Source organism: Tursiops truncatus, chromosome 21 (assembly GCF_011762595.2).
Source record: "Tursiops truncatus isolate mTurTru1 chromosome 21, mTurTru1.mat.Y, whole genome shotgun sequence".
Lineage (NCBI taxonomy): Eukaryota > Metazoa > Chordata > Mammalia > Artiodactyla > Delphinidae > Tursiops > Tursiops truncatus.
In genome coordinates this window covers 21,031,722-21,046,466 of record NC_047054.1, presented here as the reverse complement: position 1 = coordinate 21,046,466, position 14,745 = coordinate 21,031,722, and the positions used below count along the sequence as shown (strand labels likewise).

The 14,745-nt window shown below is 39.7% G+C and overlaps 1 long non-coding RNA gene across 2 annotated transcripts in view; it reads right to left on the bottom strand.

The window, feature by feature from the left end:
* Nucleotides 1-181: 181 nt before the first annotated feature.
* The window catches only part of LOC109547665 (uncharacterized), a 199,744-nt gene continuing 185,180 nt past the window's right edge, over nt 182-14,745 (bottom strand). Inside the window, exons 5-6 of one of the 2 annotated variants that reach the window (XR_002173590.3) lie at nt 7,587-7,695; nt 182-594 (exon numbers count right to left, since the gene is read on the bottom strand). This is a non-coding gene — a long non-coding RNA (uncharacterized lncRNA). The remainder of the gene's footprint in view (nt 595-7,586; nt 7,696-14,745) is intronic. The other variant, XR_012328874.1, reaches the window with a different exon arrangement.

Genomic DNA, 14,745 nt, shown 5'->3' with positions numbered 1-14,745 from the left:
CACCTAGAATACAGCCTTCCTTTCTCAAGTTGCCCAGCAGCTAAAGGAGGCCATCTAACTAAATTCTGGCCAATGCGATGGAAGAAGAAGCTCTAAATGTTCTTTGCAGAGCATGTTCCTAAGTCCAGAGCAAGCCCCTTCTTCCAGCCCTTCCTCAATCCAGCTGCCTGGACAAGGAACTTGGTGCCAAGGGCAACATGCTAGGAATGACAGAGTAACAAGATATATAGAAGGAACCTTGCACAAGGCAGCCAAGTGTCTATCTCTGGACTATTACGTGAGAGAGAAATACATTCCTATCCTGTTTATGCCACTGTTAATTTGAGTTTCTAGTTTATTTCATGGAGCCAACCATATTTGAAGCAGAGATGGGTTTTCAATGAAGTGAGTGGAGTATAAACTTCCGAAACCCTCCCTTGTCTGGGGTTATTCCAAGGCGGGAGGAAGAAACTGGGCCTTGTGTTCCCATGGTCATTCTGTATTCTTTTCCTTAAAGGGTTCCCCCGAATTGCATAGGCCCCATGACCTGAATTCATACCTCATGCTCAGTAATTCAATGAAGCTTTTCAGGTGTACCTCTTCTGGTAAGCGAACCTGAAGTACAGAACAGCAAGTAAATACGTCAGAGCTCTCTCCTGCATGAGCTACCCTCTAACGTACTTGGTGAGATTTAAGAATACCACAGTCTATTGTTTCTCGAAGTATATATTCTTAGATAATAATGACTGTTGTAAGAAAAAGGAGTTTTATGATCAAATAATTTGGGGAAATGCAGTATTAGCTAAAACATCTGTGAATATGTTAACTTTAATATCTCTCAGAGGATTTCATTTGCAAGTGTGAATAGGGAATCTCCCTAAGAGAATGCTGTGTTTTTTAAACTCATTGGATTACTAAACCCCCCTATTAAGGAGTTGTTCACGGGCTAGTTTTCTGAGGAGCACAATTTAGAAATACCCACCAGGTCTCAGCTGAAAATATTTGTAGACTATCTCTTAGGACAAAGTCTGTGATTTTTTTCTTCCTTATCTTATTTTTTTAAGTTGCTCCCTGTCTGGAGTTTGTTGCCCAATAAGCGTGAATTCCAACAATATTGCCGTTTTTAGATTTACACTGGCACATCGCTCAAGTCTCCAACAAAAGCTAGGAGTATTATGTACAAAGTATTAGGTCACCTGTGCGGGAAAGGGTGTGACTTCAAGGGAACTGGGGTCCCACTGAGGTTTTATCTCCCACGAGGAGGTTTTTTGAGAGTGAGGTATGGAAAGCTACAATCACGATTGAGAAGTGGTTCTACATAAAATCCCTTCTTTTTTTTCCTTGTGTCAGTGTTTGTAGAAATGTCCCAGCTCATTTGTGGGAGTTAGATTTTCCTTATAGGGAAATAATTTGTCTCCAGGCTTCTTGCCTTGAACTGAAATTTAAGTGTTCACACTTGTATTTGTCTTCTCAGGTTTCTGTATCAGAATTCCACAAACTGGGTGGCTCAAGACAACTCTCTTCTAGTTCTGGAGTCTAGAAGTCTGAAATCAAGGTGTCAACAGGGCCATGCTTCCTCTGAGACTCTGGCTAGAATCCTTCCTTGCCTCCTCCTGGCTTTTGATGGTGGCTGTCGGTCCTTGGTGTTCCTGGGCTTACAGCTGCATCACTTCAATCCCTGTCTCTGTCTTCACATGGTTTTTCTCTTTTTACAGAAAGTAGAATATCAACATATCTTTTGGGAGGATAAGGCTCAACCCATAACACTGCCAAAGAACCTGTAATTATCTTTCGGGCAGCACACTGTCATAGTGGACAGAGCTCTGAGTTAGGAGGGAGAAGCTCTGAGTTGGTGTTGGGCAAATGTCTAGCCTGCATTTCCATATACATAACCAAGGATAACAATACACTCCTTGATTTCCCTCTAAGGATTGTGACAAAGATCTAGAAAAGTGCTTTGTGGCCTTTCAATGATAATAGAAGTGCTGTTGCTGTCTTTAAAGGGCAACATGGCCGGTGTGGGCAACTGACGTTTAGTATATCATCTCATACCTAACTTTAGGCAATCATTTTGACTTCTACCGCATATAGCTCCTTAGTAGATAATAATTTTTTTTTTTTTTTTTTTTTGCTATCCTTGCATTGTCAACTAAGTGATGTCAGGTGGTGAGGGGAATCCTTGCAAGTGCAGCCAGCTCACAAATTGAATATGAAGCACTGAGTAATGGAAAAATGCCCATATTGCTTTAATAACAATTCTTTGTGTTTTAACTCAAGGTAAATGACTGAAAAATGCCAGTGGAAGACTTTTTTTTGTTTGTTTGTTTGTTTTGTTTTTGTTTTTTTGCGGTATGCGGACCTCTCACTGTTGTGGTCTCTCCCGTCGCGGAGCACAGGCTCCGGACGCGCAGGCTCAGCGGCCATGGCTCACGAGCCCAGCCGCTCCGCGGCATGTGGGATCTTCCCGGACCGGGGCACGAACCCGCGTCCCCCGCATCGGCAGGCGGATTCTCAACCACTGCGCCACCAGGGAAGCCCGGAAGACTTTTTTAAGACTAGATGTTAATTGGTATATCCAAATTTCCTCAGCATCCATTGTATATAAACGACTACTCTTAAATTTGATGCAATAATAATGAAACAGTAGAGCTGTGGTTCATAAACTGATGTCCTGGGTCTCTAGAGGCACTGCAGGCAGTAATAGGGATTTGCATGCAAGTTCTAATTTTGCAGAAGTCCCTAAAATCATATTTTCATTTAGTTAGCACAACATACTAAAATGGTCTTCTTTTTTCTTTGGATTGAATTTATTACATAATTTTGATTATACTGGTTATCTCAGGCTGGGTGGACTTTCTCTTTGGCAACTGTATACCTTTTTAAACAAATAAAAATGAATTATTTATGATGACATAGTTAAGATCATTTAAAAATCAAACTGGAGTAAATGTGGTTCAGGCATCCAAAAATGGAGCCGGGCGGCCATCGCGGATTTGGTTTCAGACATGTTTCTGAATTACTAAGAAGCTGAATTGTCTGAACTGTATCAAACTCGTGGACACCACCAGCCATTTTCACAACAGTATCTCTAGCAGCTGCCAACCTTATGGTCTCAAGGTCTCCCCTTATAACTATGCAACCATTTCAGACCCCAGTCAATCCTTACTTAACAAGCACCCTTACTTCTGGCCAGCTCCAATCCTAATTCTTGACAAACATCTTATGTAACTTTGCGGTTTAGGCTGTTTATTATTTACATCGACGTTTATAATGTGTAATTTTTTGGTATACAGAATCTTAAAAAACATGAGAATAGAGGGAAACAGATTTTAAGAAGAGATTCTTAGTAGTTAAAACGTTGACAAAAGGGTAGATTTAAAAGGTATGTACTGATCCTATGACCCCCTTTTAATGAACATAGACAAAACAAGACAGTCTCCCAAATACTTTGTTCTATTTCTGCTTAAAACCATTACTTGACTTAAATGCATTTTAACTATGACCTTCTAGAATTTCCTGAACAATTTTCCGCTGTTTAAAATGTAGTTGGCTGATTGATTCCTCTCACATTTCAGAAATGTCCTGTGTCATTTTAATGATTATGTGGAGTGTGTGTTCTCAGCACTGTAAGTATATGGAGCCAAAACACTACAGAGAATAATTTATATATTTAGGCAAAACCTCAGAGAGGGCAGAATGCTTTTATGATATAAGGCTTAAAGTAAGACAAAGCCTGGGAGGGCAGAATCACCATTCCTGGAAGATCTCAAACCCCGAATCAGAATACTCTACACAAGGAGACTATGATGTTCTAGTACATTTATTGAAGCAGTCTGCCCTGTTTTATGGTGTGATAATCCCACGTGATTTCCCACATTGTCCTCGAATCCTGAGAAAATCAATAGAAACTGCATCCCTGACTCTTCTTAGCTGGTTTCTATCGCTTTCCCTAAACTTGAATTTAATATGATCTTATATATCATACATTTTTTTTCTTAGAGTGGAATAGGTCCTTATAACAAAGCATTTTTCACTCCCTGGGAAAGATGTTCCCAAGGGCCAGAGTATGTTTTCCCTTTTATCCAGAGACTCAACAATAAGCAGCTCCTCATCTTTACTTTTTCCAATAACTTGTCTTAAAATCAGTTCATTTCCTTTAAAGGAGGGGATATCACATAACATTCCCTGGTGGAGGGCATATGCAGTGAGAAAAACCACTTCCCTAAGTGATTCTTTTTAAATGTACACCTTTTTATAAGGTATAACATACATACATACTAGCATTAAGGGTTCAGCTCAATGACATTTTATGTAGTGAACCCACTTTTGGGGCCACAACTAGAAAAAGAAATCAAAGTTTGTCAGCACCCCAGAAGTCCCTCTTAGGCCACCTCCAAGTCACTCCCAACCCTACTCTACCCCAGAAAATAAACAGTTTTCTGACTTCTATCACCATAGATTACTTTGTCTGATTTCAGACAGTATACACTCATTTGTACCTGGCTTAGCATTCTGTTTGTTGAGTCTGCTGAAGCAGTGATTGGTTCATTTTTATTGCTGACTCATACTCTGTGGTATGAAAAGGTAATCATTTATTTTTCCATTCTGTCTTGGATGGACCTTTGCATTGTTTCTGACATTTAACTCTTTAAGAATACTGCTGCAATAAAAATTGTTGTGCATGTCTTTTGGAGAACACATGTACATATTTCTGTGGATATACATCAAGAAGTGTAGTTCCTAGGTCAAGAACAGTGGTGGGCTGGAGCAGTCTTGTACCGGCTTATAAGAGCCCACAGTTAAATCTTTAGGAAATTTGCAATCCAGTTGTTAAACATAATTAAAAATTGTTATATAAACTTACAATTAAATAAATTATTTAAAAAATAATAAATACTCAAAACCTTTCATATCCTTGTTTTTCTTTTACTATATTTTGCTATTATTTGTTCTCTCAATATTATTTGCATTTATTGTGTCTATATGGTAGAAATATAACGGTGTGCTACTATGTATCTCTTCTCAAATCTGCATTCAAGAGCACCATGTAAGTAGCATTACACTGGTTTTGGTGGTAGTAAATATACCATGGAAATTGGCAACTACTAAAAATCGGGACTTGACTTAGTGTTTCTTTATCATCAAGACTTACAAAGATGGAGAAAATATTAATAATCAGATTAAGTGTAAATGTGTATCGTACTGGTAGCCATTACATTGTAAGTAGCATAAAAAATTGAGAAAATATTTTTGAATATTTGAAAACTATTATTCAATTCAGCAAACAATCGTTCCTGTTATCAACAAGTGAGTGAAGTTCCCAAACGCGTCTTTTTGGCTTCACTTTTGTCTTACTTGTGAATATAAACAAAAATATCAATCAACATTTATGTTGGAAATCCACTTGGAGAATGTTAAATATTCATCAGAAAACCACTGGTCAGAAGGTATAATTATGTTCAATTTTAGTAGAAAAGGCCAAACAGTTTTCTGATTTATACTCCCATCAGCAATACATGAGAGTTTCACTTGCTCCTCATGTACACTAATATTTTGTTGCAAGTATTTTTTTTTCTTTTAATTCCAGTCATTCTGATTCATCTGAAATCACGTTGTTTTTATTTGCATTTCCTAATGATATTGAGCATCTTGTCAATGTTAATTAGCCAAATCCCTTTAGGAAGTGTCTATTTTTATACCTTTTGTGCATTTTCCTGTTGAGTTGGCTGTGTTTTTCTTATTGCTTTGCATAAGTTCCTTATATAGTCTTTGTCAGATATACATCTTATATCTGATGTCTTATATGACCATTTGTAGTATGACTTTTCCTTCCCTTAATGGTACTTTTTAGATCTTAATTTTAATGTAGTCCCATTTATCGATCTTTCCCTCTATGGTTTTGGTGTATCATTAAAAAAAATATTTGCCTACACCAAGGTCATGAAAATACTCTCTTAGGTTACCTTCTAAAAGCTTTATTGTTCTTTCATGTTTAGATCTATAGTGTCCCTGGAGTTGATTTTTGTAGGTGGTGTAAGATGAGGATTTAAATTATTTCTTTTCTACAAAGGTATCCAAATTCTGTCTGATTTTTCCATATGGATACCCATATACCATTTGTTCAAAATACCATCTTACCCTTTTGCAGTGTAGAATAACTGGTCATAAACTGAACGACTGTACATGTGTATGTCTCTTTCGGACTCTGTTCTGTTCCATTGGTTTATTTGCCTTTCCATGTACGAAGACCACAGCGTTTAAAACAAGTCAAGATATAAGGTTGTGTTAAGTCCTGTAACTTTGTTTTTCCTCAAGATTGTCTTGCTTACCCTTGGCTCTTTAATTGTCATAAAAATTTCGGGTTAGCTATTTCTCAACTTGAGATAGGGATCAAAGGGGAGGGGATGTCACATACATAATATGTTGGTGTATACATTGTGTGAAGAAGTCTCTTCTGATTTTGATGATGCACTAGGTTTGTGAGCTACATCATTAGAATGACTTGGGCAGCAAATAATAGAAAACGTCACACCAACTGGTTTAAATGTTAAAGAACTTTGTTGTCTCACTTAACAAGAATCTATTCAAGGGAATATGGCTCCATTCGTGGCATAATCAGTATCTCTAGGTCAACTTCTGTATGATTCTGCCTTCCTTGTGTTCTGGTTTTATCTTCAGGCTAAGAGATGTCCATAAGCAACAATGGCCAAAGAAAGGAGCAGTTTCTTCTTCGTGTCTTTCTCAGGACAAAAAGTCCCCCAACCAGAATTCCCCTCTTGCCTCATTGGCCAGAATTATATCCCATGTCTTTGCCTAAATCAGTTACTAGTTAAGAGAATGGGACCACCATGACTGACTTAGATAGACCTCAGACTAGGCTTATTTCTCATTAGGTACATGTTCTTGCTGAAGTGGGTGTCTATCTGAACAAAAACAGAGTGGAGAAAGTAGTGGTAGGTAAGCATATAATAATTTCTGCTACAATTTCCCTTCAGTTACTTAATATCCAAACACATTCTATTTCTTCTATCTTCACTTCCAAAGATAATCATTACTGTGTAAATTAACGTAATTGCTTTCTTAGATGAAAATAACCCAGTGTATTTTTCAGTTAATATGTCCAGCTCTTACCAGATTCTTCACTTCCCAGAAGGACCAGAATTCTATAAATCCTCTGACCCTCCGGTACCTCTCTGTAGCCATCTCTATGCAAATGTAAACAGCAAATCTCACTGCAGTTAGCTGGGCATTTTGAAATTCTCTTTGTCTCTCTCCATTTGACATCTGCACTGACCCAAGGTCCCTTATGTCAGTAGAGCTGGGCATCATTGAGCCCTTTAAGCACATTTTCCTGACTCTTTCCAAGGCATGGACATTCAATGATTATGAAAGTTTCATTATTGCTGCTCAGTTTCTGCTTATACATGAGATCTCTTATGATTCCAGTTAATAAAAGATATCATGGCAGAACAGGAATAACAAAAGCATTTTATCACAGGATTGAGCCTTCGATCTTGAGAGACAATGCTTCCCTATTTGACTAGTCACCACAGGAAACCGGAAAAACCGAACCTGGAAGAGGCCTCCAGGAAACCAGAAATACTCACTGGGCCTCGAGAGGACTGAGCAGATGCTGTGCTGACCCTGTGATTTTGATCAACAGGTACAAGCAATGTCATGCTCTGATCTCATCCCAGCAACTCTGCTCCGGACTTGCTGAGAGAGAGGAAAAGAAGGGGTAAAGAGAAGCTCAGGAACTGTCTGAAAGTCACGTGCTTACTCAGCCCCATTTCCTGTACATCGTCCTCTGAATCATAGATTGATGAGGGCCAGGTACTGGAGAATATGGTAAACAGGAAGGGAGATTTATAGCTAACACACAAACTTCATACATACCCCGTCAGCTGAGTTCAATGTCATTAATTTCAGTTGAATTTGATTACAATTTATTGAGTTACTCCAAAGCAGACAGATCTGTGTCTAAGCATCTTATTTTTAGTGACAATTTTTTTTTTTTTTTTGCGGTATGTGGGCCTCTCACTGTTGTGGCCTCTCCCGTTGCGGAGCACAGGCTCCGGACGCGCAGGCCCAGCAGCCATGGCTCACGGGCCCAGCCACTCCGCAGCATGTGGGATCGTCCCGGACCGGGGCGCGAACCCGCGTCCCCCACATCGGCAGGCAGACCCTCAACCACCGCGCCACCAGGGAAGCCCTAGTGACATATTTTTAACTGTTGGTACAACTTCTGGGAAAGTCATGTAACCAGTCTGAGTCTCGAGACTAGGAATAACTAATAGCTATTCAGGACAGTTGGTTAATAGTAACTGATGCAGTATACATGACACCTGGCACACGGTAGACAATCAGTGCTAGGTGATGTTGACTCTGTCTTCCTGATTACTGATAAGGATGGTGCATGCATGACAACAATAAAACAAAGAGCTCTGGCAGACTCAGTTCTCATAGCCACAAACGGTGTTAAGTACAAGAAAAAAAATTCGGAACCTCTCCAAGTAACTGACAGCACAATGCGACATAATGGAAAACAACCGCCAAGTGAAATCACAAATCATGCAAAAAATGCTCTGACAAAAGTGATCGTGAGGGAACTGCTCAAAGAATACACATATCTATTGATAACATTTGTTAGGTCAGTATAAAATATGCTAGTTGTACTTCTAACGGAAGGATCATGTGAGTTGGATCACAGGAATGTATGTCAATTGCGCTCTGAAAACACTGCCATCGCACTGCACTAGTACTTAGTATTATTTCCAATAGACCCCAACCAACCATGAGTGTTAGCACCATAGATCAATCTTCCCAGGATCTGATGGTCTCTGGATTAACCACACTCTAAGTTTTGAGCTGAGAGAACAAACACAATACAAAGAGCTAAAAGCAACCATAAATCTTTCTGGGTCAGCAAACTTGATATCAGTGCTATTCAGGCCCCCTCTTCAAAATTTTGTTTTTATTGAGATAAAATTCACCTAACATATTTTGAGCATTTGAAAGTATACAATTCAATGGCTTTTAGTATATTCACAACATTGTACAGCCATCACCACCGTCACACTCCAGAATATTCCATCATCCTCCAAAAGAAACCTCTCTTTTAAAGTGAACCTACCTTTGGAGGGGAAATTTATAAAGTCCAGCATTTATATATTTTCAGATTTCTTTTCTTTTCTTTAATTATTATTACTTTTTTGGCCGTGCTGTGCAGCTTGTAGGATCTTAGTTCCCCAGCCAGGGATGGAACCCAGGCACTCAGCAGTGAAAGTGCAGAGTCTTAACCACTGGACCGCCAGGGAATTCCCTCAGATTTCTTTTAATTCCAAAATACAATAAAAACTTTAATGTACTAGGGAAAAGGGGTCACTTGAAACAGGGAGAGAGAAATACTCTAGCATATTGTAAGTATCAATAATCCATTATTCCTGCTTCCAATGATTTCTGCCTCCTTGTAGCCACACCCTGTGTGATTTTCTCCCACATCCTATCAGGATTGGTCCAAGAGGCCAATCGAATACTGCAGAAGTGATGCTATGTCGTTTCCAAGGTAGGTTATAAAAGACATCGCGGTTTTGCCTTGCTCTACCTCTCAGATCTCTCTCTCCGGGGGAAGCCAGCTGCCATGTCATGAAGACGCTCAAGCAGCCTATAGAGCAGCTCACCTGTCAGGGAACTGAAGCCTCCTGCCAACAGCCATGGCAGGCAGCCACCCTGGAAGCAGGTCATCCGGCCCTGTCAAGCCTTCAGATGACTGCAGTCCTGACCAACACCTTGAATAGAGCCTCCGGAGAGACCCTGAGCCAGAAACATCCAACTCAGTTGCTTCTGGATTCCTGAGCCTTAGAAACTACGTGTGATCATAAAGGTTTGTGGTTTTACACTGCTAAGTTTTGAGGTAACTTGTTAATGGAGTAACAGATAACTACTACAGCGGTGTTAGTGTAATGATTCAGCAAAGCTGCCAGCAGGAGAAGACGAAGTACGTGTGAAACGCGTGGAAATACAATCAATGCACAAACCCTTTAACTGGCACTCAGCTTAGGCAGGTCGGACTGCAACTTCCTTTAAGGAGTCCTTTCCCTGCCACCAGGTGCCCTGTTGCAACCTTTTTCCCCAATCAAAAATAGTCCTTGTTCAAATAAAACCTAACTCATACAGAAATCAACAGAGAGTCCCACATGGTGTGATTTTTTTCTGGACTCCATTTATGCCTAGAGATGGAGGACTTTTATGCCCTCAATCTCTATTAGGACGGAGCTGAGAGAAGGCTGAAATAAGTACTTTCCAGAAGGGCCTTCCAATTTTTCCGTGTCTATTTTTACTGGATTTTTTTTTTGAAAGAGGTAAAACAAACAAAATGAAACAATTTAAAGTAAATGCAAATAAAATGGCAAACCACTTTAGAATAACTAGGGGGTCAAGGAAGAGAAGTTTGAAAATGTTAAATCAGGTATTAATACCTTCATCATTTAAAAATTTTCTGGAAAACGACTGGTTTCTCCTCCCCTGCTTAAAAATTTACTCAGACCCTCTATTCTTTTGAGTTGTGTAAACCACTCTACAGTGTTTTGTCTTGGAACCAAAATATGTTCATATAATTAAAACCTCCAGGCTGTTCAGATCTTGTTGAACCTTCTTTGCTTTGCTAACTCCTAGTAAAGTAAATGAACCTTTAGAGTTTGGGCCACGGACTTCAGCCATGTTTGACTAGAGGTTTTTGCCTGATACCATTAATTTCTGTCCCCTTGTCAACAAGTTACCAGAGGTGGGGTTAATTTTCTCTTTGCAGGAATGTGACCCAGAAATGTGTTTAATGATCCTGGGTTCTGGTTTTCTTGGATTCGCAGTGGCTCTTAGACTGCAACTCTGAGAATAAGTCAGATGACGTCCAGTTATCAGCAGTTGGGAACCCAAATAAGCTCATCTCCTGTTTCATCAAATAAAAACATGACATAGATGCATTTTGTTAATTGGGTGAGAAGGTTCAGACATTGGGTCCATGGGCCCACTGGTTTTTAAAACAGGCCAAAAAAGGTAATTAAGACACTGCTTTGGGCTCTCAGAATCAGGTGTTTAGACAAAAACGATAAGGTCTTTGAGCCAGACCCCTTATCTGCATCCTTCTCGTTTATTTCTATTGGTCTTTTTGGACTGTCCTTTGTTGGTGAGCTTACTTATTAACTAAAAAAATTTTTTTGTTGCTTATACTTTGACTATTTCAATGATAAAGAGAAGTCCAGAAACAATATAATGGAAATCTGTGTATGCAACATCAAGATCGAACAAATGTTAAAATTTAGATTCTGTTTTTTGGAGAAAGAACATATTTTAGACCGAGTCAAGACTCTACCCCTGTGGTGGACAGGCCGTGGGGTTATACCCAGTGACCCACACTCTTGTATAGGCCCCTCCCCAGAACCTGTGACTTGTTTCTAATTAATAGAATGTGGCAAAGATGATGACATGTCCCTCTCTCGACCAGGTTATGCTATATGGCAAAGGCTAAGGGATTTTGTAGATGTGATTAAAATCCCTCATCAGTGGACTTCAAGTTTACTGAAAGGGAGATTACCCTGTTTGGGCCTCACCTAATGAGGGGGTGCCTTAAAAGGGGATCTGGGGATCAGAGACTTGTAAAGACAGAGAACCTCTCTCTTTATCGCTGGCTTTGAAAAAACAAGTTTCCGTGAATTCCACAGCTGCAAGAAATTGAATTACGCCAATAACCAGACGGAGCTTGGAAGCAGGTTCTTTTCTAGTTGAGCTTCTAATGAGAACACGGTCTGGCTGACACTTTGATTTAAACCTTGGCGAGACCCTGCTCAGAGACCCCAGCAAAAAGCCTTGCCTGGACTTCTAACCTACAGAGACTGTAAGACAGTAAGTGGGTGTTAGTTTAAGCCATTAACCTTGTGGTGATTGTTATTCAGAGATAAAAAACTAACACAAGCGCTGATCTCATTCCTCTACCTCCTTCCCCATAGGTAACCACACGAAATGGTATTCAGCTTTACTAGAAGGAAAGGAGCTACAAATTTAAACTATGAGGTGCTATTTCATACTCTCTGAGTTGACAAAAATCAAAATGCCTGACAACCCCAAATGTTGGAGTCATAGGAAGCTTCATACACTGGAAATGCAAATGAAAACTGGTAGAGCCATTTCAGAGAGAAATTTCATGATGCTTAGGTGACATAAATTAACTTTTAACAGGTTTTCATACTTTTTACTACATATATTTTGCATAGGTTTTAATGCATATTATCCATAAAGAATATTTGCTATTTTTGTGTGTTTTAAATTTTACATAAGTAGCATACTTTTGCAACTTGATTTTTTAATTCCGTATTATATCATCAAGATTCATCTACTTTTATACATATATTCTTTTTAATTCAGTAAAACATTCTCTTATATTACAATACCACAGCTTATCCATTCCTCAAACTATACTGGGGCAAACACACCTGTATTCATCTTAGGAACAGTTTCCCTAGAGAATACACCTAAAAGTGAACATTTTAAGTAAAGCTGAGCGTCACTTCGTATGTTTTTGGTCATTCTGGTTTCTTCTTTGCTAAATGCCTGTTCGTGTTTTTTTTTTTTTTTTTTTTTTTTTTTTTTTTTTTGCGTTACGCGGACCTCTCACTGCTGTGGCCTCTCCCGTTGCGGAGCACAGGCTCCGGAGGCGCAGGCTCAGCGGCCACGGCTCACGGGCCTAGCCGCTCCGTGGCATGTGGGATCTTCCCGGACCGGGGCACGAACCCATGTCCCTGCATCGGCAGGCGGACTCTCAACCACTGCGCCACCAGGGAAGCCCCTGTTCGTGTTTTTTACCCATTCTCCTGCAGGGTAGTTACTAGTTCCCTTGTTGACTTATAGGACATGTCTGTATATTCTGGCTCTCAATCGTTCACCAGTTATTTGCATTACAGATGTCTTATTAATTTATTCCCTTTCAAAAATATATTTACAGTGAACCTTGGTTTTCTCAACAGCAAAATGTGGATTATACCATGTAACTCACAGATAAATGAGATGATATGCATGCAAGTTTTGGTTCCAGTGGCACGGACACTTTATGTTCAGTAAATGTGAGTTTCCTCAATCTCCCCTTTAAGGAACTTGTGAATCTAGGAATAAGGCAGTGCCTAAGAGAATGCACTGGAGTTGCACTGAGGTCTTGTTGAATCCCAGTGTCACCACTTGCTAGCCTTGCGATCTTGGACCACACTGCTTTAAGCTGTCTAAGCCTCAGTTTGCTCATGTGTAAAATACAGATCATAATGCTTGCTTTATAAAACCATTGCAGGAATAAAGTTCTATCTTGCACACTGCCTATAACACAGTGAGCCTCCAAACAACAGTAACTGCTATTATTATTATCATTGTTAGGGAAGATGAGAATTACACAGAAATAACAAACATGCGCTAGGATATGATAAACGCTCTCTAAGAAAGACACTAGCTAACTGGTATCAGAAGGCAGAGGTGAAGGAGAGATTACACCTAGCCAGGGGTTGACGGAAATTCAGGGAACGTTTCACAGTGGAAATGTCATTTAAATGCAGCTGGGAAGAAGGGTGGGTGGGATATAAATAGTCAAACTCGAGGAGAAAGAAAATTTTGCAAATAAAATAAAAAAATGCGGGGGTATTAAGCAAAAAAGCCAAACAAACTCCCTAGTATTCCAGTTGTGTAGAAGTGTGGGATAATGTGAGAGGTGCTGTCAACATCCCGGAAAGGAATGTTAAGACCAGATCAATGGAAGCTCTTCGATGGCTTAGGACTTTGAAGTTAGATGGTGATAAATGAACATTTAATCTTTGAAGACATCAAAGTACATTGTGCACGAAATAGATCCCATTCCCTAAAAAGGGCCCCCTCTGTGTAACTACGGAGTGCTCTGGGCTATGCGATCACACTTGTCACGCAGGTGTCAGTCACACAGGTGTCAGTGAGTGAGAGCCCAGAGGTGGCAGTGGGGAGAACTGGGGATGGTGCCTGTGACTGAGGTAAAGGAACCCAGCAGGTATGTTAGTGGAAACAGGCACTGGGTCAGTGGCCTATGGAATCCAGCTTGGAGCTGCTCGATTATTCCCATCGAGCATACTAGGAATCAACAAGGTACGAATGTTTTCTCTCTTAGATGGGATCAGTTCCTAAAAAGGGCCCAGAAAAGGCAAAGTACGCAGCCTTTTCACAGGCATTCCTTACGGGTCCAGATAAGTTTCATTCACATTAAAACAAAAATGTGGGTGAAACACATTTACCTTCAGAAAGTTTTGTTTTGGACAGAATGTGCACCATTTATTTTCCATTTAAATGATAGAATTTGGTTGTATCAAAATATATTGGAATTACAGTGATCTTTGTCTCTTGTGTCTTATCTAGATTTTTTTTTTCCAGTTTACTATCACATGATCATTAACTGTAAAAGATGTTTTGGTCTTATTTACATGAGGAATCTAAAGTAGTCAAACTCAAAGGAGCAGAGGGTAGAATGGTGGTTGCCGGGCACCAGGGGGTGGGGGGAGACAGAAAAGGGGAGGTATTAGGCGAAAAGTACAAAGTTTTAATTATATAAGATGAATACATCTTAGAGACCTACTGTACAGCATAGAGCCTACAGTTAAAAATACTGTACTATATATTAAAAATTTTGCTAAGAGGGCAGATGTTATGTTAAATGTTCTATCATACAGAAAAAAGCAATACGTACAGAGGGTGGAAGGAAACTTTTGGAGG